At 37.6% G+C, this 26437-nt stretch overlaps 1 long non-coding RNA gene across 1 annotated transcript; it reads right to left on the bottom strand.

Annotated features, from left to right (window-relative positions):
- Window positions 1-8378: 8378 nt before the first annotated feature.
- On the bottom strand, window positions 8379-26437 carry LOC130544006 (uncharacterized). The gene is made up of 4 exons (XR_008959850.1): window positions 26315-26437; window positions 11365-11404; window positions 9673-9857; window positions 8379-8896 (listed from the first exon to the last, which is right to left on the bottom strand). It is a non-coding gene; the product is annotated as an uncharacterized LOC130544006 (long non-coding RNA).

Raw genomic sequence — 26437 nt, 5'->3', positions numbered from 1 at the left:
GGGAATTAATCTTGGAAAGGCAGGTAACAAACAGAGGCTAACAAATATCCTTAGGGCTAAGGAGAGACGCACCTTTTTGCTCTTGTATTTTGTGATTCCCTGAGACTGTAGAGAGTACCAAGTTAAAATTGAGTGGGATTCTCAAGTATAACTACAATTTGAGTGGGATCACCAAGTATAACTATTATTTGTCTCAGTATTAAGGCCATGAAGGTCCTCCAACTGCTGCATCTCAGTAGATATTAGAGTTAATTCAGAACCGATGCTGTAGGGTTATAAAAGGCAATCTGCTCCCTGTCATCTTTTTATCATATAAATTCTTTTAGTAAATTTTGGATTTCCCATTGGGCAAAAAAACAAAAATAAAAAATAAATAAATTATCTTAAAGAGTTTGGGCCCACTGAAAATTTAACAAAATTAGAGGATCGTTCTAATATCATAATCTAAAATACTGTGTAAAAATGAATGAAGAAGAAGAAATCAGAACAATGATGCTTAAGCTACTTCCAAGAATGAATCAATAGTACTTGTAGGCTGATTGGAATTGGAGGTGGAGGTGAGGAAAGAGTCAAAAATGATTCCAAACTCCCATAACTGAGACAGTAGTATAACGTTCACAGAATAGGGAGGTCCAGAAGGAATACACATTAGGAGAAAAGATAAAGTACCATAGGACAGTGAAATGTCTGATTGGAAACATCTGTATGGGAGGTGCAAGTATAGCACTGAAGCTTTGTTAAAAGTCACCTATGAAGAATATATTTGAAGTGATATTTGAAGTAAAAATTGTGTTTATGTTTCCTGGAGAAAATGTGGAAAGAGATGAGCAGTATATTAGGGTGATGGTATAATTCGTTTCCAAACCGGGATACTTTGGAGAGTAAATCACTCACAACCTGTACCAGGAAAACAGAAGTGAATCAGAGTGTCCCTGGAAAACTGGGACATACAGTGATCCCAACTTCAGGAGAATTAAAGCAAATGAAGACTTCTGTTTCCCGCAAAGATAGAGTAGTGCCATTCCTTCTGGGTCTTCTCTCTCACAACTAAAACCTATAGATAAAACAGAACAAACATACATAAGGGGACTCTGAAAGGTGGAAAGAAGACAAACTGCCTAGGGACCTCAAGACTTGAGGAAATGAGCCTCTAAATTTCCTTATTATCTCCATATATTCCTAACAGAGCATTCTAGAAGCCTCTAACCCAAAACTACCAACAGGCACATCCTCTGCACACCCCCCACCCTCCAAAAAAGGCTACAAGAAAGATCTGTTACCCTGGCCAAAGGACCTGGAAAAAGATGTCCTAATAACAGAAAACCTTTGTTTTTGGAAATTCCTGCCCAAATCCAAGCAAACACAATGGGAAAATCACACTGTTGCGATGGTGTGATCAGGGAACTTGGTTTTCACTCCATTCTCCTGCCCCACAGAAGAAAGCAACCAGCCCCGATTCCCCAGCGCAGTGGCTGAGCAGGGAGCTAATCTCCCATCTCCTGCCTGGTTCTTCTGTTCTCTGCCTGGGTGGTGTCTACAAACTTACGACGGAACTGAATACAGAGCCTACCTAATCTCTCTTGGTAAATGCAGGCAACTCTGATTCCTCAGCAGAAGAAATATTGGAGATCTGAGCGTGGAACTGACTTTCTATCCCCCATCCATCAGAAATAAGTGGCGATTAGATTGTTTTTCTGCCCGGCAACAGGGTCCAGCAGCATAGTCTTTGGGAAATTCTGCTAATGGAAGACAAGAGAGGAAACTGCAACATCAGATAAACTGTTTCCTTCAAGATGTAGGCACATGTAAAAATAAAAAGAACACAAATGAAAAAGCTAGACAGCATGAAAATAGTGAAGGCAGTGTAGGTAAGCATGACCACCAGTCGCCAGAGAGCTGGGCAATGGTGAAATCTAAGATGTGGACCCATGGGGGTTCCTCTGAGAAAAGAAAAGTGCCTTTCATCTCAATCCCTGAGAAGAAAAGAACAAAGGGCGAAGGGAATGGGGGCAGAAGACTATATTTTGGATGGTTTCACTCTCCTAATTAGGCAAAATATCCTGACAATAGATGCCTCATTTTATGAGGAGTATATAGGATAAGAATTTTTGTTCTCTGTTCCAGTCTCCCTCCAGTGTTTCTTTGGGGATTCTCTGTTCTTAATGGTTTGCTGATGGCTGACTCCCTGATTGCTCTTTCTCCAGAGGGGAAAAAAAACTGAGTAAAATTAGGCTCCTGGGCAAACCCTAATGGTGCATCAGAACTGCACTTTAATGTTCCAATAATTAGGAGTAATTATTTCTGCAGAGTTTTGGCGTGAGAACTCTTCTTTTTTGACGGTCAGAAGCAGCAGCCTGAGAAGTCCTATTCAGTAGTCTAAGTGGCAACACAAAAAATCTGGGTGCGGAATATATGTTTTAGCTGCAGGAGGCAGAGTCACTATGATGGAAGTGTCATATAGGCCCTCCTCACCAGAGAAGCCGGTTAGGTATCTGCCGGGCTCACGGTTTGAGGCTGTTGTTTTCAATCCTGGCTATTTGAGACACTGATCAAGTATTTATATCCATTTCTTCCTTCCTCATAATTACATTTCATTGTGGTACAAAGGCTTTGAAGGGAGACTCATCAATTGGATCAAAACTGTCAAACTGATCTGACTAAAATTTTATCTCCTATTGCTATTCAGGTAAAAGCTTTCCATCTTCACTGTTCTATTCTAAGCAGTGTTAAAGCCAGCTCTCTTCTCTTTTCAGTTTGGATTACCTGATGATAATCTGGTTTCTCTTATTTTCTTATAAAGCTTTCACCTTTCCTCTAGAGGATATTAAAGGTCTCCATAATTTTGGTACTCACCTGATCTAGTGATGCTGGAAACAAAAGAAGATCCAGGCTATATACATATACATGTACCTTTGGTTATTCAAGGATATATAGAGAGAGAGAGGGACAGAGAGAGAGTCAATGACTCCTCTTAACTCGTTAGTTAACGTCTTGCTTCCACCCCATATCAATCTATATGAAAGTTTACATTGTGAAGAGGGGATAGAATTGGAAGACTTTGAAACACTTTAAAGAGATTTTTTCTTATTAATTATATGATTTGGGGCTAAGATGTAGTTTTTGAGTTAAGTTCAGCTGAAGTAGCTCATTGCCATTTTTAATGGGGCTCTTTGACCTCGTGAGAACAACAAAACATCCCAAGCTACTACAGTCATGTCAGTCCTTCTTTCTATTTCTGTATCAGTTGTGCATACATGTAATTTGAACAAGGAAGTTTTAATATAAGGAATTATTAACCTTTTACAAGAAATAAGAGAGAATAAAGGAAACTCTAGGGCTGAGGAAAGATACCCAAGAAAGGAATAAACTTAGAAATGAAGTAGTGAAGCTCCGCCTTAGGTTGGGATTCAGCCCTCATTGAGGAAGGTAAGCTGCATGTTAGGGTCGCTCTTGAACCTGTTGAGAAGCCAGTTGGAACACCAGTTGGCCTTACCTGAAGCTACTAGGAAGCTGCCACAGAGAACTCACCGAAAGGCCATCACTAGGAGGGCTCCAGGAAGCCAGCTGGGGTGCCCTGGGAACTTGCCCCGTAGAAGCAAGCTATGGAACCCACAGAATTTGCCCAAAAGCTGAGGTGCCGCTGACCTTGCTTCCAGGAAGCCAGTTGTCGTGTCCATGAAACTCATAAAACTACCTACTGAACTCACCAAGGAGATACAGAGATCTCCACGGGATGTCCTGCATGCCAGCCTCCCCATTTTCAAGAGTTAGAAATAAAGCACACCAGACCCAGGGAGAGAAGCCCCTTCCTCCTCCAGTGTCCCTCCAGAGACTTTTAGTAACAAAGATTAACATTGTGCCAGCTGGTGAGAAAGAAATGTTCCACTATTATAAACAGGGCAATGAAGGGTAGATTTGGAGCTAAGAGGCAATACACTTGTAACTGTCACAGTACCCAAATCAAGAAACTAGTAATACATTCACCTTCACTTAAGTCATCCAGATTTTTCTATGTACTGTCTGAAGGGTACAAGCCTCCTGAAGACTAGCAATGTATACATTTCACAGCATTAATATGATGCTATTTTCTAAAAGAACTCTAAGATTTAGCTTACCTTTGATGTTAAAGGACAAAAATGATATCCCTTCCATAACACAACTCTAAAAACAGTTGTTGTTGTTGTATACAATTAGGATATTGGAAATCCTAAGGCAAATTAGTGCAATAATAACATTCCATTTATCTAGGAATAAATCAACATTTTATTATGATTTCCTGGAATGTTCCTGTGGAAAAATAAGTCTCTAGCTATTTGCAAGGGTTCAAGCCCCAGCAAGTCCGGAATTGACCTGAATTGTTCTGTGAAAGTACCTGCAAGGCACAGTCGCTGACCAAGGCATGAAAGATGTTGATTAATAGTGTTGCTTTGTAACCACGAGGCCGAGGAGTTTCAGGGCCATTCATGCCATCTTGTCAGCTTTGTTTATTGATATAAGTGAAATTCGTGATTTACAACTGAGTTTGGCAAGACCCCTGCAGCCAAGGAAGGGGTGGGTATGGGATGCTTTGTGTTTAGGGCTGGTTATAGAAGATGGATATGCCTACCTGACCAACAGGCTATGAGAAACCCTGGCTAAGACTCCATTTGGAGCTCCTGGATTCCAAGGTATTCTGTGCACATGTCCGTGCTTCCTGGTACAAGAAAAGAAGGGTTTCCAACATGGTCCTTACAGAGGGAAGGCAATTAGAAGTCACACCTGGCTTCTCTGGATCCGTTGCTGCCAGACAGCCTTGCCAGTTGAAAAGTATGTATATTCTTCCTTTGATAACGTTGCTATATTATATGGCTTTTATTGAAACAAAGCATAGATTTATAAGCATCGTCATTTTGGGTCCCGTCTTCTTTCACAGTCATTCCCTAACTGCCATTGGTAGTGCAGCAAGGCTTTTTTTAAGGTATAATAATTCCAGGCCTCACGAGGTGAGTGGAAAATGTTCCAAATGTAGAATAGGTTTTGCCCCGGAGAGAACGACCGGGAAACTGTTTTGTAAAGACTTTATTTTTTAAGAGCCTCAGAAATTTTCCATTTGGCACCTCCCCTCTTCCCTTGCTTGAAATTTCTCTAGATTTGACAGCTATTAACAGGATCCTACATCCCATCATGTTGCCTTTATATTTCCAAGCCAGTAAGTTTTTGTCATTTTTATAATGAAACTCAAATGATGAAATGTGTTGGCTCTGGGCTGCATTTTTCCTTTTCCTGAAAAGCCAAATATTGAGAATAGTTTGCAACAAATGATACTTACATGTTTCATCTCATTTTTTTGTCTAGTATTGGTTAGTACTATCACTTCATCTCCTTATTCAGTGTCTGAGGAGTCCATTGAATTTGCCTGATTTTTGTAAAGGATCATCCCTTCCCAATAAAAGCCACTAATTCCTCCTGCATAGATATGTCTTTCATTTCGCAGAGCTTACTTCTTAAAGCTCGGAATGTGAATGTTTAATGTAAATTGGGATTAAAAGTACAGTTTTAGACATTTTTCCAATATATTGTTATTTTAATAACATTCAAATATAATTTATCTCCTTTAAAAAGTAGAAACACAAACTAAGATTTTGTTTAGGGTTTAAAACAGTAATTATGTTTGGATTTTATGTGATTATGTATTGGACATAATTTTTTACTAGTTATTGCAATCTAGCTAAAGGCATGTCTTAATAAAATTGCCAAGAATTGGGGTGCCTAGTGGCTGAGTCAGTTTAAGGGTCCAACTCTTGATCTCAGCTCAGGTCTTGAGCTCATGGTTGTGAGTTCAAGCCCTGATAGTTAGTAAATAAATAAATAAATAAGTAAGTAAATAAGTAAATAAATAAAATTGCCAAATATTAAATGTACTCCATTGGCTTGCCATTTCTGATGTGCTAGCCCTGGGAAAGAGTATAATTAAGACCTAGCCCTATTTTGATGGATACCATCTGGGGAAGAAGAAGCGTAATCAAAGAAAGGAGAAGTGGTCACAGTGCATAGCTTTCTTGTTTAGATTATTTAAGATCCAACTCACACCTCTGAATTTCTGTAATAAAATCAAACCAAACAACCTAAGATAGGGGACCCAAAATCAGCATAAGTCTAAGAGAGACAAAAAAATCACTTCCATCTCTAGCTACTTCCTTTACCTGTGGGACCTACAGCAGGAAATTAGGATGAGGGCAATTGGGGCTATTTCTACTTTTTTCCATTTTTACCAGTAAATAGCTCCCCTCCCTCTTTTCAATTTTTAAAGCTTATTTAATTTAGTTGAACCATAAGGGTGCAAGCTAGAGAAAATTGAAACAGGCTGCCCATAAATTAAGTGAGCCCAGGAGCCATACCCAGCACATTTCAAACTGTTCCTTTAAATAAAGTTGTTACTCTAAAATATTTCTATTTTATTAAATTTTAAAGGAGGGTGTTCGCCTTGCAGGTGAATTTTCCTGACAGTTTATAAACTGCAAATATATGGCAAAATCATTAAGATAGGTATAATTATAGATAAGTGTACATAGTTGTATAAAAATGTCCTTAAATTAGTTGCAAAAATCTTTCATCCATAACTCCATCTCTGTTAAACAGAAATAGTCACTCAGCAAATATCTCTTCACTGTGACTTTCCTGCAATGTAGCAGAAAGACAAAGCTTAATTGATAGGATTGGCAGTCTTTGAGCATAGATATTCTCAGTGGAAGACATTTCTTTGATTACCATATTCAGCTTCCTATCCTTAGTCACTGGGCATAAATGTAAAAGGAAAGAAGGGATGATTTAGCAAACTGAAAAATTAGCCCAGACTTTAGATTGCACCAATCTAGGTATAAATCCCAGCTCCCAGCTGCACCACTGATGATTGTATGAAATGAATTCTCTGAACCATTTTTTTCATAAAAAAAATGAAAATGGTATTGTGGTTATTTTAAGAACTTAAATGATGCCTAACCTAGGGCCTCTAACATCAGACATATTTAAATCATTGTGGATATCATAATTATATTTATTACATGGTTCATCTAGGCATGGCTTTTTATGTTTTTCTCAACTGGGCCTCAGTTTGCTCATCTATCAAATGCTGAGTTGCTTTAGACCTACAATCATTGACTTGGCATTATCTGTGCTACATGAAGGTAGCTCTGGGGTCTCATTCCCCAAGTTCACAGACAAGCTCCCTTAATTCATCTCTTAGAATATCTCTCAATACAAAAGGCTAGTGTGGTCAATGTGACTGTAGAAAACATGCACATTTGAGAACCAATAAGGAAGAGATAAATATGCTCAATTATATATCCAACATTACTATTTATGATGGTTGAAAGGGAACATATGCACATTTTGCACATTTTGCACATTTTTTAAAAAGAAATATGATTGCTTAAACAAATTATATTGGAGTGTATAAAATGTAAAAGACAAGTAATGGATGTATTATAGTTGGAATTTCAAAACTAGTAATACTAATCAATGCATTGGAACAAATGCCTAAATATTGAGTGAAGGGGAAGATAACAATTAAGTTAGGTCCCTACCATATACCATGCAAAAATAAATGCCAGACAGAGCAATGATTGATTTTCTTTAAAAACTTTTAAAAATAATAATATAGACTATATTTTTAAGTTTCATAGTGGAAAAGACCTTTCTTAACATATTACCAAAGTCAGAAAAGATATAAGAAAAGACTAACAACTTTTTTTTTAGAGATTTGATTTATTTGACAGAGAGAGACACAGCGAGAGAGGGAACACAAGCAGGGGGAGTGGGAGAGGGAGAAATACGCTTCCTGCTAACCAGGGAGCCCGATGCGGGGCTCAGTCCCAGGACCCTGGGATCATGACCTGAGCCAAAGGCAGACACTTAATGACAGAGCCACCCAGGTGCCCCAAGACTAACGAATTTGACTATCATCCCACACGAAGTTTCTCAATGGCAGATACTCTTTTTTTTTTAAGTGGATATTTCACCTTTATTTTTTTTATTTTTATATAAATTATGGTTAGTTAACATACAGTGCAATATTGGCTTCAGGAGTAGAATTCTGGGAATCATCACTTACATACAATACCCAGTGCTCATCACAAGTGTCCTCTTTAATACCCATCACCCATCTGGCCCATCCCCCACCCACCTGCCTCCATCAACCCTGTTTGTTCTCTATTGTTGTGTCTCTTATGGTTTGTTTCACCCCCCGCCCTTTCTTTTTTTCTTTCCCCTATGTTCATCTGTCTTGTTTCTTAAATTCCACCTGATGAGGTTGTAGGATATCGGTGAGGGTCAGTGGGGTGGAGTCCAGAGCCGACGACCAAGAAAGAATTCTTGAGACGTCTTTGGTGCAAAATGGTGATTTATTAAAGCACGGGGACAGGACTCGTGGGCAGAAAGAGCTGCTGCACGGGGGTTGTGAGGGGTGGCTGATGATATACTATGGGGTTGGGGGAGGTAAGGAAAAAGGGAGGTTGAGAAAATATTTTCATATGTTAAAGAAGACTCACAGGATACTAGGAGGCCTTGCCATTGTCAATTTAAGGTTGTTTACCCCACTAATAAGGCATTAACATGAAGATAGTTGGGAACTTCCTGGAGGCTCCAGATTATAAGGACATTTAATTGTATCTACATTTCTTCTGGAAGCTAGGTTACTGATAGAAATTCTTTGTTCTTGTAGATCGCTAAGACATTTATAAACTGAGGGAGACTCATGTCTTGCAGGATTGTGGTCTCTATAAGTTGACTATTTCTTTGTCTTTCAGGGCAGCTGGGAGTGCCTGAAGAGTGTCACATACATTCCATGGTGGGGGGGGAGGGGTTGCAGGGTGTCAGTTTCTGCTTTGTCCTCAGCTTGCCTTCTGTTCCCTCATCACACCTATGAGTGAAATCATATTGTATTAGTCTTTCTCTCACTGACTTATTTCACTTAGCAGCATACACTCTAACTCCATCCATGTCATTGCAAATGGCAAGATTTTATTTTTTGATGGCTCAGTAATATTCCATTGTTTGTGTGTGTATGTGTGTGTGTGTGTGTGTATACCAAATCTTCTTTATCCATTCATCAGTTGATGAACATTTGGGCTCTCTCCATAAGTTCGCTATTATTGATAATGCTGCTATAAACATCAGGGTGCATGTACCCCTTCAATTCTGTATTTGTGTATCCTTTGGGTAAATACCTAGTGGTGCAATTACTGGATTATAGGGTAGTTCTATTTTTTACTCTTTGAGGAACTTCCAAACTGTTTTCCAGAGTGGCTTCACCAGTTTGCTTTCCCACCAACAGTGTAAGAGTGTTCCCCTTTCTTATGGCAGAAGATATTCTAAAGAAAGTTTAAAAAGACAAATCACAAATTTTGAAAATACTTTTCAATGCATTCCAGACAAGGGGTCAGTATCATTTTGGATGAAATTATGGTAGCATTTTGAAGTCATTGCTACCTTGAATCCAAAAGATACCAAATCCATTGCCAACCCAAGCCATTCCTACCTTCACACAAGAGGTTTCCAAGGGAGCCTTACATAAGGAACCAAAACAGAACCTAAGTCAAACTACCATTTAATAACAGCTAACATCTGTGCAAGCAACTAATATTCGAAATGCATTGAAAGTTCATTCAGAATACAAGCCTTGTCTCTAATTCTCACCTTTCAACACTCTCCCTTCTTATATAAATAAGAAAGAATATTCTCAGGAATGCCTACATAGAGCAAACAAGGTGACCAGGCCTTAACAGTGTCCTTAACTTGATTTGTCAGTTCGGCCACATAGAATCCAAGCAGAAATGGCAAGCAATTGGCCATCTTGGCCTTGGTGCCTGAAACTGGAAGCCCTAAAGAGAAAGGGAATATACGTCTCCATTATTTTAAAGTTACAGTAATCTTACCTATTTTTAATTGTCACCCAACCAATGATACAAGCTCTGCTTGGATATATTATCAAATGTTTCTCCCTTGGAGAAAAGTGAGTTACAAAAAAAGAAAACGCTAGTGTGTGAAAGATAGAAAATTCTTTGTACTGTCAGAAAATACTAAGCAGAATCCAAGAATTCATTCTGAGAACATTATAAACATCTTTGTTCTCACTGAATTCTGAAACTACCCCTAATCACAAAGCATAGGAGAGTTATTAAGAAAATGGCCCTAGAATTGTTAATGGCCCTGTCTCCAGCATGATCAATTGTGTGACCATGAGTACATATCTTGAGCTCTTCAGCTCATTTTTTTACCTATTAATTTGAAATAATACTTACCTCTTTGGGTCTGTAGCAAGCATTACATGAGATATACTCAGAAAACCCTAATTTATGCTACCTTGTATTATGGTATTTCTCACTGAGAAGTAATCTCAATTGTAGGTTTAATCCAGTGCCTAACGCATGGTAAAAAAGTCAGTAACTGTTGTATATTTTAGACCTCTACCACTCTTAAGAAAATATCAAGTTTTTCGGGAGTATTTTTTAACTACCACAACAATAGCCAAACCAACATATCCAGCTTTTATACTAACAAAGAACCTGACTCCGTATATGGTGGATGCTCAGTACATTCTTATTTCATCAATGAATTTTATGTTCAAATCTTGTACAAGTGACTGCCAGAGGTGAAATCATTCAGCAAATGTTCTGAAAAGAGTTTCTGACTTCCTGGTGGCTTGTCACTTTTGATTTAATGACTTGTTTCCAAGAAATCGAAACATTTTCTTTGGAATTTAATGCATTGGCTTTTGGTCCAAATCCTTAGAAAACTGTTACAACTATTGAAATGACCATTGGACAGATTAGACCTCCTCTTTAGTCCCACTGTTCATGCTCAAATCAGTCCTGGGAGTGCTACAAACTACGCAAAGTCAAAAGCTAATGCTAAAATATCACTTCGACTGCTGGACATAAGCTGGAGTCTTCTTAGAGGAAACTGGATTGACAATTTTCTTTAGACAAGAGAGTTTTCAAATAATTTCCAACAGTACATCCTAAGGGCTCCGTAAGTTTTTTTTCCTGTCTTCTACTTTCCATACTGAAATTAAGATAAAACGACTTTTAATTTAATTTGTAGGTGTATTTGCATGGAACAAAATTTAAGTCCCTACAGCTTCAATCTGCCTCCCAATATGAAGTCTGCTGTTGTTGGCTAAGGGCTTTACGCAGAGAAGTTATAAAGGGTAGAAAACTGGCTTAATCAACTTACCTATCCACATTTTGCTACCAGGCATGATCAAAGTTACATAAAACCAACATCCAAAGTCACCTTATTATTCTCCTTGTGCTCCTAAGGTTTCTAACCCAATATTTGAGATAAAACTGCTTTGATAGCATATTTAAATATATTTTTATTCCAAACCTTGATCTTGGTCACAGCTAAACCATGGAGTTGATGAACCCTGGTAGGACAAAGAGAAGAAGTCATTCTCTGTTATAACTCATGTAACACTGCATTCTTACAAGTAACAACAACAACAAAAAAAAAGCACGATTCCTTTATTTAATGTGTGACTGTACATCTTGAGTCAAATGAGAAAGACAGTAGTCCCTCGCACAGCAATAAGGGCTAAGCTATGTTTTATTACACGGACATAGCTCTATTTTAATTTAGAAGGAATATAAAGATGGCTGACTCACAAAGATTTCAGAGCTTTTAATATTTCATTCCTTTTTAGTTACTACAGAAACTTAAAATCTGAAAAGTCAAACTGTCAGTGAAGCAACACATTCCTTTTCTTATTCTTTCATAGCTGTTTTATATTAAATGCATCTCACATAGCAAAGCTCTTTTTCTCCCCCAGAGAATCTGGCAGCCGCAAGACTTAGCTTTACCAGCGTCTGTGGGTGTCTCTGAGTAGCAGTCAAGCACTCTGAGAGAATAACAGAGAAGTCACTGATATTTTCTAGAAAATCACTCCAGCAGCTCATCAAAAATTTGGCATAAAGAAAATTAATTTCTGAAATCTTTAAAGACTTCATTTAAAGTCATTTTCAGAGACCAAAGGGAAATCATATTTTTAAAATCTCATATAAATGACTTCCACGGTCCATTAAAATCTTTTTGCTTTGTATGATTTTTCTTTTTTTTTGTAGTAAAACGCATTGCTCATGAATACATTTCCACTCTATAGGGCCCTTAATTTAAATAGCAGGAAAAAAATGCAGGGGAAAAGGGAACTGACATTTGTCAGGTATTGATGCTTTGTCAAGAAGATCATAATTCACTATATATACATGATCCCTTTCAGTCTTCATCACAATCTTTAAAAACATGGTGGCAATAAGTACAGTAGTTAGAGACGCAGGCTTTGGAATCAGTTTCGTTTGGGTTCATATCCATCCGCTAGCCAAATGACAGTCAAATCACTTAACCTTTCCAAGTTTCAGTGTCTTCCTCTATAAATAGGGGTGAAATGTGTCATAATGTTATCTTGAGGATTTAAGTAGATGACGAAAATAAAAATCTTAGCAGAAGGCGATGCACATAGCAAATACTCAATATATGGAAGCAAAGTAAAAGATCAGCACTGTGGTTCACTTAACAGATTCAAAAAGTGAAGCTCAGAAGTGAAATAATTTGTCCACACCACAAAGGCGGATACTGATGGGGCTATAGTTTAACTTTTATCTCTCGGGTCCCAAAGTATATGATGTCTCTGTTACAAGTTTACTCTAAGAATTAAACTTTCTACAATGAAAATCAAAAGAAACGTTGATATGGACTTGAAAGTTTGCGTCCCCCAAAATTCATATGTTGAAGCTGTAATTCCCAACGTGATGGTGTTTGGAGATGGGCCTTTGGGAGGTAATTAGGGTTAGATTAGATCATGGGGGTGGGGACCTCACGATGGGATTAATTGGCTTATAAGATGAGGAAGGACAGAGTGAGGAGACAGCCATCTGTAAGCAAGGAAGTGAGCTCCCTGGCACCCTGATATGGGACATCCAACCTCCAGAACTGTGAGCAAATAAATTCCTGTTGTTTAAGCCACCCAGTCTACAGTATTTTGTGACGGCAGCCTGAGGTGATTAATATAAATATTTTAATTGTATTTGGGAAGAGAGAAAATACTATGTGGCTCTTTCCTGCCCCTTCAATGTCCCTTTTTGTTTATGTATGAGATGAATAATGCAGGTACGCACTCTCTTACCCATCCATATCTCATAGGAATAATTGGAGTGTTTCCCACACAGAAGGTTAAGTAGGCAGATGAATGAAGTTGAAATGTCACGTAGTAGAACACAAAGAGTCCATGAGCTGGGTAGTCTCCTCAGATGGGGCATGGGCAAGGTGGGACTGTGATTGACATTTTTAGTTCACAGGTGCTTCCAGAGGTTAGTGCCTTTCCCGTGGCCACACAGCTGCTACAGGATAAAACTAGGATTTGAAAACCATAATGTATCTTGCACTCTCAGCTACAGGTTTAAAAATAATAAAAAACTACACTCTTAGAGTCTTGTTTTTAAACACAGTAAAAAATATATTTGTTCATATGTCAAAAATCCATATCCAACAAATCCGTTCAAGAAAATCTATGTTTTTATAAGACATAATCCTAGCGACATTTTTAAAAATAGGCTATTCTCGCCCATACTGTTTTCTTAAACAGTGTCAAATTAATGATTGTATTATATGAAGCTTTTCTTATTGTTATTTGAAAAGATATGTCTCAGACAGCAACACTTATAATTCCTTTTATCCCAGAACCTATCATAATGTTTCATGCCTTTGCACATGGAAGGCTGCTTCCTGGTGTATCTTCTGTCTTTCCCTCCTTGTCTGTATGGCAACTCCTAGTTACCAGGTTACCATTTTATTTTTTTTTTTAAAGATTTTATTTATTTATTTAACAGAGATAGAGACAGCCAGCGAGAGAGGGAACACAGCAGGGGGAGTGGGAGAGGAAGAAGCAGGCTCATAGCGGAGGAGCCTGATGTGGGGCTCGATCCCATAACGCCAGGATCACACCCTGAGCCGAAGGCAGACGCTTAACCGCTATGCCACCCAGGCGCCCCCCACCAGGTTACCATTTTAAACCTCAGCTCAGATATAGTTTCCTCCAGTAAAACTTCCCTAGCCAACAGCCCTGGATTATAAATTGTTCCAGTCTCTAGGAAATTTCTGTTTCTTCTGTATATTTACATTGCAGTGATCATACAGTGGAATAATGTATTAAGATGTCTATCTTCCCTACTAGACTAGAAACTGGTGCATATAGGTACTGTATCCTAGTCACTTTTTTTGTGTTGTTGCTTTTATTTTTTTTTTTCCCTGGGTTTGTGTTTATAAGATATGACCAGGTGAATAAAGTGCTGGCTGGGAAGAACCATCCCACTCTCAGCCAGTTCAACTTCTGCTCATTCACTTTCACATTCATTCCTTCAGTCACTCATCATTTATTTATTGGGCCCCCATCCCATCCCAGGAACTGTAACAGGAGCTGGGAACGGAGCCCCTTTGCTTCTTTGCTGACCTGTACCCTCATTTTATTCCCCATCTGGTCTTGTTTGCTGACACTTTGAATGTATCACATTTATCACACTACTTAGGACATTACAGGCAACCAATAATTTTACTTAATTGAATTTACACGGAAACCCAGAAAGTTAGCATCCTATCTAGGATTATTTAAAGACATAATTCCTTAGTAGGGAGTTCAGAGACAAATTTCTGCGTACATTCTACTCTTTTACAATCATTGCAATAATAATACCTTCAGGTTTTAAGATTTATACGTTTGGGTTATCCAGTCACAGCTATCACTTTATAATTGGATTCATATGCCTACAATTAGCCATTTATAAATAAAAGTACTACAATAAATACTTGGATATTTTTAATCTATTTGTATTTACTACTTAAAAATCATGTTAAACCTATGGCTGTATTCACATTCTCTAAACTTTCGGTAATTCCAAAGTGACTAGTCTAAAGGTAGAGTTTTTCAAATCCACATTATTTTAAAGAATTACATCTAATAGTTTCCAACTAATAACCATTCTGCCACGGTAGGAATAGTTATGCAATGTAATTCTCTTTCCCTCCTTCTTAGTAGTTTTGGTTTATAAATTATATTTGGAAAGCACTTTTGACAAAGATCACCAACTATACATGCAAGTTACTGTGGCCTTTAAACTTAACTGCAACCCTGAGCTTGTGCCTCCAGGCAAATAACAAAAGGCAGCAGAACCATCCACAAAGCTAACATGAAGTGCTCCCAAGCACATCTGACATTCCAGTACAATCCCTGCTTAGAAAACCAAAAATACATCTTTGCAAAATTATAGAATATATGTAACTCGCAGGACTTTCTTTCAAGACTTTCATTTTACAGGGACTTCTGATTCCTTAAAAACATACCTCCACCTTTATTCTCTTCTCAAGGCATCACTGTTTTATCAGACGTCTGCTTAAAAAGATTCTTGGCACTATTTGGAAGGTTTTTCACTTTACCCGAATTGCATTTCACTGACCTCCCAGTGGTTCCACTATTTCACACAGCTGGCTCTGCCCTCTATCTTCCCTTAGAGTGTGGAAATGGAAAAGTATAATGGTCATTCAGGTACAGGAGACTCACTGTGAAAATTCTGGTTGTTCTCACTGTATTCATCAAGACAAATTGGTTTTCTGGCAGGCTGTTCTTGAAAGTAGACATTAGTACAGTTGCTTGTGTGTTTGGGTAATTTTTCATTTATTCTCTTCTGTTTTTACTCTTCCTTGATTGGCATGTTCTGTCAGTTTATGTATTGAGTACACATGGTTTTAGAAATGGAAGAGTCATTTCTTAGCCAGCCCTGGTCTATAAACTACATAGTTTTAACTTCACTTCCCTAATGTTGCTGATTATGTTTTTGACTCATTAGTAGAGTTTCTTTTTTTTTTTTTAAGATTTTATTTATTTATTTGACAGAGATAGAGACAGCCAGCGAGAGAGGGAACACAAGCAGGGGGAGTGGGAGAGGAAGAGGCAGGCTCATAGCAGAGGAGCCTGATGTGGGGCTCGATCCCATAACGCCGGGATCACGCCCTGAGCCGAAGGCAGACGCTTAACCGCTGTGCCACCCAGGCGCCCTCATTAGTAGAGTTTCTATTGATGGCATATTTCAGGAAACTCCTCATGTCTCTGTCTAATGTTAAGAAATCAGTGGCAGCTGAGACTGGGCAACTTTAGAGTTGACTCCATCTTCACATCCATTTCATTCACTTATTCACTCAGCATTTATAAGACAACATTATCTTCAAAGTACATACTAGAAATTGGAGATAAATACACTTTCACCTTCAAAACAAAAATATGGTGATTTCAGGTGAGAGTGACTATTCTTGAAATTTTCATTGTTTAATTGATTTAACTAGACTAAAATATTTTGTTCTTTAGACTAGAAGTCCAAAATCAAATCCTGACACATGCTACAACATGGATAAATCTTGAAAACATCATGCTAAATGAAAGAAGCCAGTCAAAAATGACCACATATTAGAAGATCTCATTTATACAAAATGTCCAGAATAGGCAAATCCATTAATATGGATAGTAGTAGATTGGTGTTTGACAGGGCTGGGGAAAAACAAGAATGGGGTGCAACCACTAATAGGCTGGATGTTTCTTTTGAGAGTGATGAAAATATTCTAAGATTAAATAGTAGAGATGATTGCATAACTCTGTGAATATAATAAAAAACTATTGAATTGTGCACTTTAAATGCATGAATTGTGTGGTATGTGAATTAGATCTTTATAAGGCTGTACGACATGCACACACATACATATTAACATATACCAGTGAATTTTTTAAATATTTTAATTCTAGTTTCTGACACTTTAAAAGTTTTAAAGAATTTCACAGCTATTATGAAACCATTTTATCTATGTGCTTAGCTGGTAGAAACTGACAAATTCTATAATTCAATAATGAAATAATGGAAAATAAGGTTAAATATTTTGGTTAAGTTTTATTTTAGATTTTATATTTCCATTAAGTTTAGTCACATGCTTTAAATATCCTAATTAGTCTAGTGTCTAATTACATAATTATGTTTTTCCTATCTAAAAACTTAAGATGCTAATCCTCACTGCTTGACATATTATAAAATGCCTCTTTCGCTTTTACCTGCTTCAAAAGCTTCTCAAACCTATTTAAATTCATTTGTGATCCCTGGCTATACAAAGTGCCAGCAATTGTCTAGAAAAGCATATCAATTATTAGAAAAGCATATCAATAAGAATATACATACTATTTCTGAAGTTTTTTAAAGTACAAAAAAAGGCCTTATTTTATGAGAGGTTTTTTTGCTTTGTGGACAAATGTGTATCTAGTTACACAAATAACCCACTCATTTATTCCAGTATTTATTTATGCATACATGCTTTGGGCGAACATTGAGTACTGGCTACGTCCCACACATTGTCTACCACACTAAGGAATTCAAGGTCAAGTCACTGTCCTTGAGACACTCACAATCTAGTGAAACGATTGTTACTAAATGAATCAGTATAGATGAGAACATAAATGTCAATGCTAGTCTGAGAAAAAGACATGTGAGTATATCGTATTATTGTCTATCATCTTCAAAGGACATTTCTAAGAATAGTATTTCATTCTACGCACATAAAAGAGACAAAGCCACATCAGAAGGGATACAAGTAATCTGTTAATACAAGAAGTTTAACTACTTTTAGCACTGCCCTTCACTCTCAGTGTTCTCTGAGGTAAAAAATGCACATGACTAAACATAGAAAAAGGTCAGAACCAGTATTTTAATCCCCCCCTTGAATAACTCCTCTCTCTGTGACTTCTAGAATCCTATTTCTTTTCATTTATATTTTGTCTAGGAGTGTAAACACGATTTTTAATCTTCATAGAGCTATAAATATCTGGACATCTGTTGATAAGACCACTGGCCAAGTGGGGTTTAAACCAGCCCTTCAGCATCTGATAATACAATTCTGTATTATCAGAATTGCCTGTCTTTCTCATTGTTTTTCTGTAAATCAGGTATTGTTTTCTTTCAATATTACTTTCAACATTTTCCCTTTGTTTTTAGTTTTCAGAAGTTTAATTATTAGGTGTCTCGGCAAAGATTTCTTTAGATTTATCCCATTTGTGTGGGTATCTTACCAAATTTGGGAAGTTTTCAGGCACTATTTCTTGAAGTATTTCTCAGCCTTGCCCACTTCCTCCTCTCCTTGAGGGACTCTGATGATACCAGTGTTGTGGTCTCACGTATCTGAGGCTCTGTGCTGTTTTTCCGATTGGATCATTTCTGTTGTTCTGTCTTCCAGGTCACTGATTCTTTCTCCTGCCCCCTCTGTGCTGCTTTTGAGTCCATCCAGTGATCTGTATATTTAACTCTCAATTTTTCATTTGGTTCTTCTTTATGTCTTTTACTTCTTTGCTGAGACTTTCTGTTTCATTGCTGGTGAGGTGTTGAAGTGCCTTATTATGACTTCACAAGGTGGAAGTCTAAGCTCCCACTCAGCCTTTGTTGTCATGACTAGAGATGGGCCCTATCTTTTTTTTTATATTTTGGAGCTTTATTTTATTTTTTTGCTAGAGTACTGTGGTTATTGCCTAAATATTTTCTCTCTTTCTAGGCCAACACTTCCCCAGTTTTCTGTTGGGCCCATTTTTTTTGTTGTTGTTTTTGCTTTCCTTGTTTGTTTTTTAAGAGAAAAGTATGACTATACCATGTTTCCAGAAGCACAGGCCTGTATTTTGAAAATATTGTTGAAATAACAAAAGCTTAAGAAATCTGAAGAAACAAGATGTGATTTCTCAAAATTATAAGTGAAAATGACTTTTTTTTTTTATGTAGTATTTTTAAATTTTTCTGAAGAGTATACCAAAGCTATTGGGTGTAATGAAAAACATTCCAGGCCAAGACAAAAATGGCAAGGACTGGGCTCAACCTTTCCACCCAAGAAATGACCGTATTTGGATTATAATACATAGATATCACTCCAAAAATAATATACCTAAATAATATACCACATAAACTGTTTATGAAGAATTGCAAAAATAAAGGGAAAAGGGGGATAGACAAGCCAACCACAACTATAGTAGCTCCACACACGGTAATGGAAAGAAGATTTATAATAAAGAATTGCATCATCCCATCAGACAGCAATAGAGAAAAACTAAACCAGATAAATGATAAGTTTTAATACTCTAGAAAATTTTAATGTATATTATCACTACCATTCTCCAATTTTAAGCCTTGTGCCTGTGTTCAATGATTGCAAATGGAGTGGTTAAAATGAAATTGGTCAAAATGTTAAGTCAGTTAAAAATAAATTTTCCTCATCACTGGTTTTTATATAATTGTATTGTTAAAGTAACATGAGACAGTTATGAAATGACTTCTATAATTTAAACATTTTTTCATTCTCAAGAATTTTGGAAGATTCCTCCTTGTTTTAAATTTCTAAATAATTTTAGATGCATTTTAGCCAGTTAAGTGTTCTTTATTTTATTAGCAGTTCCCTAATGAATCAGTCGATTTGCCTACAGTTGTATGTCAATCATCCTAAAATAACTTGGTTGTTTTTTCTTTCAGTATACAGTCATATTTCTTAAACTTTATGTGCTTTAATGTAATTTTGTCAAGTTGGTAAATGTAGACTTTCTTCTAAGTTATTTTGTTTTCATGACTCTTAAATTAATTTTTAAGCAACAAGGCCAACTTTCCATACTGGATTGTATTTTTAAGTATTTTTTGTTTTGTGTTCACATTTAAAGAAGTTTTTATGTGAAACAAGTGTTGCAACTTCAAGAGTGGTTCTCATCACTATTTGATACTTTTGTGCTATAAGACTTGAATCCACAGTACAAAGCATATGTAATCTAAATACAGGCTCCTGGAAGAAAATAATGCTGGGCTTGGATTACACAGAGAAGTGGGCATGTTGTTTTATCTGCCAGCATCCCCTCCTTGGTAGGATTGTCAATACATGAGCACACCACAACTCTCACAGTAAATGGACATAAACACACAAGAGCCAAGCATAAATCCTTCTATGTGCCATAGTATTACTTATTTTTAGCTTGTGATTATAATTTAAGTTCCAGAACTTGCAATTGAAAGTCCTGACAAATACTTCGGTAATGTGAAAGAAAATGAACTGTAAAATGCCAACAAGAAATGGGGCTGTCTTATGGCCAGCACATGTAGGTCATAAAATGATGAAAGAATCTAAAATCATTGAAGATAATCGGTCAAACTGAATTGGTGGATAAAAATGCAATTCATTTGCACCTTCATATAAATTACTAGAATTCAAAAACATTGCAAATAATCAGGACATACATAACTGCTTATAGTAGAATTAGGAAAATAGACTCAAGTGTTTTTAATAAATAGAAAAATATGCTTACAGATGAATAAAGCCCACCAAACTACCTAAAAGTATTAATCTGATAAAAATAGTAACTACAAAAAGATACAGATATGGGTATGAATAGATGTAGAAATATAAATATTTCTCAATTTGGGGGAGCCTGGGTGGCTCAGTCAGTTGAGCGTCTGCCTTAGGCTCAGGTCATGATCCCAGGGTCCTGGGATCAAGCCCCACATCAGACTCCCTGCTCAGCAGGAGAGTCCTCCCTCTTCCTCCCCCAACTCATGCTCTCTCTTGCTTGCTCTTTCTCTCAAATAAATAAAATCTTCTAAAAAAGAAAAAAAGATATTTTTCAATTTGTTCTTTTGTATGCTCTTGTGACCATATTGTTGTTTCTATCCCTTTTTTTTTTTTTTTCATTCTAAATTGCCATCCTCAACAAGACAAAGTTATACCCATGGATGCGGGTATTGTTTTCCATCTAACAAACTAAAATTAACTGTTCGCACAGGAGCAGTTTCCTACTCAACCATTTTAAAAAGTGGCATGGTACCATGTTAGTGCAAAAACAGCCAAGGCAAGAAATGACTGTGTCTTACCTAATCAGACTGCAGACTGGTACTGCCCACAATTCTTGAGTAGGCCTAGCTAAAACAATTTAATCTTCCCTATGGAATATGAGACAAAAACAAACAAAATGGACTGGATTTATAGAGACAATATCCAATGAGAAAAAGAGAATAAAGGAAAAGAAATTGGGGGAAAAAAGATTTCCATTTGAATCTTTACGCTCACATATTTTTCTGTATCTCCTATTACGAAGTACTTTTTTTTTTAAGATTTTATTTATTTATTTGATGGAGAGAGAGACAGCCAGCGAGAGAGGGAACACAGGCAGGGGGAGTGGGAGAGGAAGAAGCAGGCTCCCAGCAGAGGAGCCTCATGTGGGGCTTGATCCCTGGACTCTGGGATCACGCCCTGAGCGGAAGGCAGACGCTTAACAACTGAGCCACCCAGGCGCCCCTATTACACAGTACTTTTAACCTGATGTTTATTTTCTTCTCTGGGTTTTCTGATGGAAGCAGGACCAGCTATAAAACTTTGGGGGTCCAGTACAAAATGAAAATGAGGGATGTCTGTTCAAAAATCATTAAGAATGTCAAGATAGCAATAGCAAGGAACATTAAACCAAGCATGGGTCCTTCTGAGTGTGAGTCCCTCTACAACCGCAGAGGCTACGTACTCATGAAGTCAGCCCTGCAAGGACGTACAAATCATAAAATATGTAATTTGGTGATAAGCATTCAGATCTCTATATATGCACATGCTCTTTTACCCATTTATCGCATGTCCAGGACCCTGTATATGGGAAATAATCAGTTTTGTATATTTATACATATTTTTGTATATTTGTCCCAGTGTTATCGTAATAATGCAACTTTGGAAATTTAATAGCAGAATGATTTGTGGGCTTTTTAAAAAGACGTTAGTTAAAAGATTTCTTGGTGACATTATAAAATGTTGTTAAATGAGAAAAATAGGACACAAAAATAAAATATAACCTGTTCCCTCACTCCTTCTCCCTACCTCTACTGTTTTCTTCTATATGTATTCTCAACACTGAAGTGGCATTGAGTAAATATTAATACTGGTTAACTATGGTATATGGAATTATACGAGATTATTATTTTCTTTATGGTTTTCTGAGTATCCTATGTTTTCTACAATGAACCCATTACTTTTATAGCTAGAGGGGAAAAGAAGAAAATAAGGAAGGAAGCCTTTCACCTAAAATGGACAATTTCTCTTTTTTTTTTAAGATTATTTATTTATTTGACAGAGAGACAGCCAGCAAGAGAGGGAACACAAGTAGGGGGAGTGGGAGAGGAAGAAGCAGGCTCCCAGTGGAGGAGCCTGATGCGGGGCTCAATCCCAGAACCCCAGGATCACGCCCTGAGCGGAAGGCAGACGCTTAATGACTGAGCCACCCAGGTGCCCCATAAAATGGACAATTTCTAAGCAAACAGTTGGGAAGAATAAACCGTTTGAGCAGTTATACTGCTCAAGTGGCCCGACTACAAACATGTCCTACTTTCTCCCTCTCTCCTACAGAGTCCTCTGGAGAAACAAAATTTAGTGCAAAAAGCAATATTCGGTTGGGTTTACATAGTTTTCCTGGTCTACTTGCCCTGCTATCTTTTTCCATTTACTCCATCACTGAGCAGACTTAGTGCTTGTACTGTTTAGTAAATTTTGGACATGATACTATTTAAAATGGTTTATTAGATAGAATAGATGCCAGTGACTTAGATCCAGAACAAAGGTTATCCTATCGTCAAAGCAATAATGATCACGTGTTGACCAAGGCTACAGATGATTAGACAAAGAATTCAGAATTTTGAGTGTCTTAGCTTAGGTCCCCAACAGTAAAGCCTGCGGTAGGGATTTGAGTAGAGGCAGTGTATTTGGGATGTGATCATAGGGATCACCTGTAATAAGGGATTAAGCGCGAGAAGTGGGGGAAGGGGGAAAATAAACCATAAGAGCATCATTATTGAACTGCTTATTGCTATGGGTAACTGGGCTCAGTAGCTCTGGGGACCCTCCCAGGTGCTGTATGCAATGCTTCTTGGAATTCTCCACTCAAAGACAAAAGCTGAGGTATTAAACTTCTGCACTGGCTGTGGGTCTTCCTGGAGGCATTAGCCTCCCCGCACTTCTGGACTGCCTACATACAAGTTGTGCGAGCCTCTCAAGGCTTTGGAGAGGCCTCAGACATGGTTGAGATGGGATGCTGTCAAGGTGCCTGGAACTTTCCACCACAAACACAACTGAAATTACAGGTGCACTGAAGGAATCTGACACAGGGCTCTAAAAATGTCCACGATTGGAGAATAAAATAAAAAGGAAGGAAAGTGGAGGTGCAAGAATGAATGTTTTGCAGTGTGATACTGGGGCAGATAAAACTGAAGAGAAGTAGATCTCAATCCATCTGCATCTGTTAGTGAGGAGGAAGAGAAAACTAGGGAAAGGAGATTTGTAGAGCAGCAGGGCCATAGTCCTTTTATGTGAGTTCTGCTCTGGCAAAAAAAAATTAAAAATATGTATATTCTATATATATCATGGGCAGATTAAAGATGTAGGACATTGCATCTTGGGGATGAAAATTGAAAAAGTACTCTCAGATGCATGTGGGAATCTTCCATGTACCATTTTTTGAAGGCGAAATATATTTTCTCTGTAACTTTTTCCTTTGTCAAACATCCAAATAGTTCTGCATCTCTGGATGTGTATCAGAGTCTATTTTTAGGGATTATTCTTTCAGTGTTTCTTATAATCAAACCAAAAGTAATCACGAACACACAGGTCTTTGCACTATAATAGAACTAGAAGTACCTTGGACCATCAGGTCATTTCTGTCAAGTCCAGAATAAGTTGTGTGATCTATCCCCTCTCAGCACAGCACCCTTGAAAGAAGTGTTTAGTGACTTGGAGGGACGTGACAAAAACATTGCAATAAACTGTTTGGTGAGTCCCTCCTCAGTGATTTCTCAGCATTTTATCCATGTCCCTATTGTAGCACTTAACACAGTCTACAGTAATGCATCTTGTTCCGTGTCTAACTCCCCAGGAACCAGCAAGCTTCACGGAGAGTAAGACCTTATTTTATCCACGTCTGTGCACATAATTCCCAGCGCAATGCCCAGTGCAGAGCCGGCAACCAATACAAATTTGCTGATTGAGTAGGCAAAGCACTTTCCAGGTTAACATTCCCTGACTTGTGTCAAATAGAGCAATACTGACATGGCTTAACTCTGAGATCTGAACTTGGTTCTGCTACCGTCAAGTTGGTAACCTTGGATAAGTCAAAAACCACCTTTCGATCTCAGTTTTTTTTCATCTTTATAATTGAGGGGATTGAGAAGATGATCCCTAAGGTAACTTCATGCTCCTGCAGTCGATGATCTATGTGTCACAGCTGTTAGCTCATTAGAACGCACTGAAGGAATTCTGTCCCCAGGTCCCTACCTAGCTTTCTAAAGCACCTTCGAGTACCCTGTGACTAATGGTGTGTTTATACGTAAGTGTGTAGATATGATAAAAGGGAAATTAGACTTTGAAATCAGGGGACTAATAAGGAGGTTGGCACGTTTGTTCTCTTGAAATTTTAAAAGCTGATACCTGTGTTTTCTTTAGATTTTCTGTCATCTTCCTTATTTCCAATTTTAATTTCTAATCTTTGGTTTTAGGGATCTATAGAGCTGCTCGCTAACCTGTCAATACCAAGAAGCAGCATTTGTGTCAATGCACACTGTTTTTGCAACTCCAACTTCTGGTTAAGCAATAAACAAAAAAATTTACAAATTTGCTTCATTCTTTCAACACACTTTAATGGAATGTCAGGCACTGTCCTAACTCTAGAACCTGGGAAACAAATGAGAGCTGTCTTCATGAGCTAGGAAAGCCAAGGCCATTTACGAGGACCTAAGGAACTTGAAGTTTTTATTTAGTAAATAAATGTTTATCCTTAGTACTGCTTCCCTCGTAGGTATTCTAAAGAAGCAAAATAGCAACTGAAGAAGCAAACGCAAATAAAAATCATGGAATCTATGTTCAGAGCAAGGCAATCAAAGAAAACCATAGTTTGATGGATTGAAATCTTTGAAAGGTGAGTCAAGAGATTTTTTTTAAACATACTTTAGAATATCCATGATTTTAGTCAGGTGACCTCTTCCCATTCTGAGGTGTTTTTAAATGCTCTTTTTAAATTTTTATCTCAAAAAGTATACTTGAACAACTTTGCCTTACAGCGTATACACTAAATCCACATTCGAATCTCTCTTTCAGGGCCCTCACTAATAGAAATCAATGCACACTACATGTGGCAGTATGTCAGGGTCATGACTTCGGCAAAAGTGTAAAAATGTACTCACTGTACCACAAGGATGAAGAGGGAAGTTTATATAAACTGACAACAGTTCCCAGTGATGGTATTGGAAAAAATATAATGGTGGGTGACAAAGGAGAAAAATCGGAAAGGAATGCCACAGATGTGTGGGCATATTTACATTAAAAGAAATGATTGGGCAACAACTTGGGTGAATCACCAGGGAATTAGCCTGAGCACAGAGAGAGGTTACATGCTATATTATTCCATTTATACAACATCCTTGAAAGGACAAAATTGTAGAGATAGAGAACAAATTAGTGGTTTTCAGAGAAGGCGAGGGAGCAGATGACTAAGAAGATGGGTGTGGTTATAGAAAGGCGATGGTAGGGATTCTTGTAGTGATGGAACTATTCAATATCTTCACTGTGGTAATAAATACACAAACTATACACACATGTACACACACATGCACACACACAAATACCAGTACATATAAAATGAGAAATCTGGATAATATATGTGGATTTTATTGATGTCACTTTCCTGATTGTAATATTATTCAGTAGTCATGCAACGTGTTACCATTGGAGGAAGCTGATTAGTGGGATTTCTCTGTATTATTTCTTACCATTGCATGTGAATCTACATAATCTTAAATTTTTTATTTAATTGCAAGAATCAATAAGGTGTAGACAATACATTAGAAAAATGAGTTGAAGATTTGAACAGGCACTGAATGAGAAGGAAACTCAAATGACAAATCTATGAAAAGTTATTCGGCTCATTGGCAACCAAGAAAGTTCAAATTAAAATCACAATTAGATAAAACTGCACAGATTGGCCAAAAATTAGAACACCATATAAAATTAAATGTTGGTCAGATTGGAACAATCAGAAATCTAATCCGCCACTGGTGGGAGTAGAAATGAATAGAACAATCTTAAAAAACAGAGTAGCATTTTCCAATGAAATTGTAATGTTCATACCTTTCTACCCACGAATTTCACTCCTAGGCATTACAGAAATCCTTGTATCTATGTACCAAGATACATGCTCATAAGAATACTCACAGTGACATACATTTTTTTGGACAAAAACTGGAAATCCATGGGGCGCCTGGGTGGCACAGCGGTTAAGCGTCTGCCTTCGGCTCAGGGCATGATCCCGGTGTTGTGGGATCGAGCCCCACATCAGGCTCCTCCA

Source organism: Ursus arctos, unplaced genomic scaffold, assembly GCF_023065955.2.
Source record: "Ursus arctos isolate Adak ecotype North America unplaced genomic scaffold, UrsArc2.0 scaffold_18, whole genome shotgun sequence".
NCBI classification, from domain to species: Eukaryota; Metazoa; Chordata; class Mammalia; order Carnivora; family Ursidae; genus Ursus; species Ursus arctos.
Note: the sequence above shows the minus strand (reverse complement) of the source record. Positions and strands in the feature narration are given on the sequence as shown.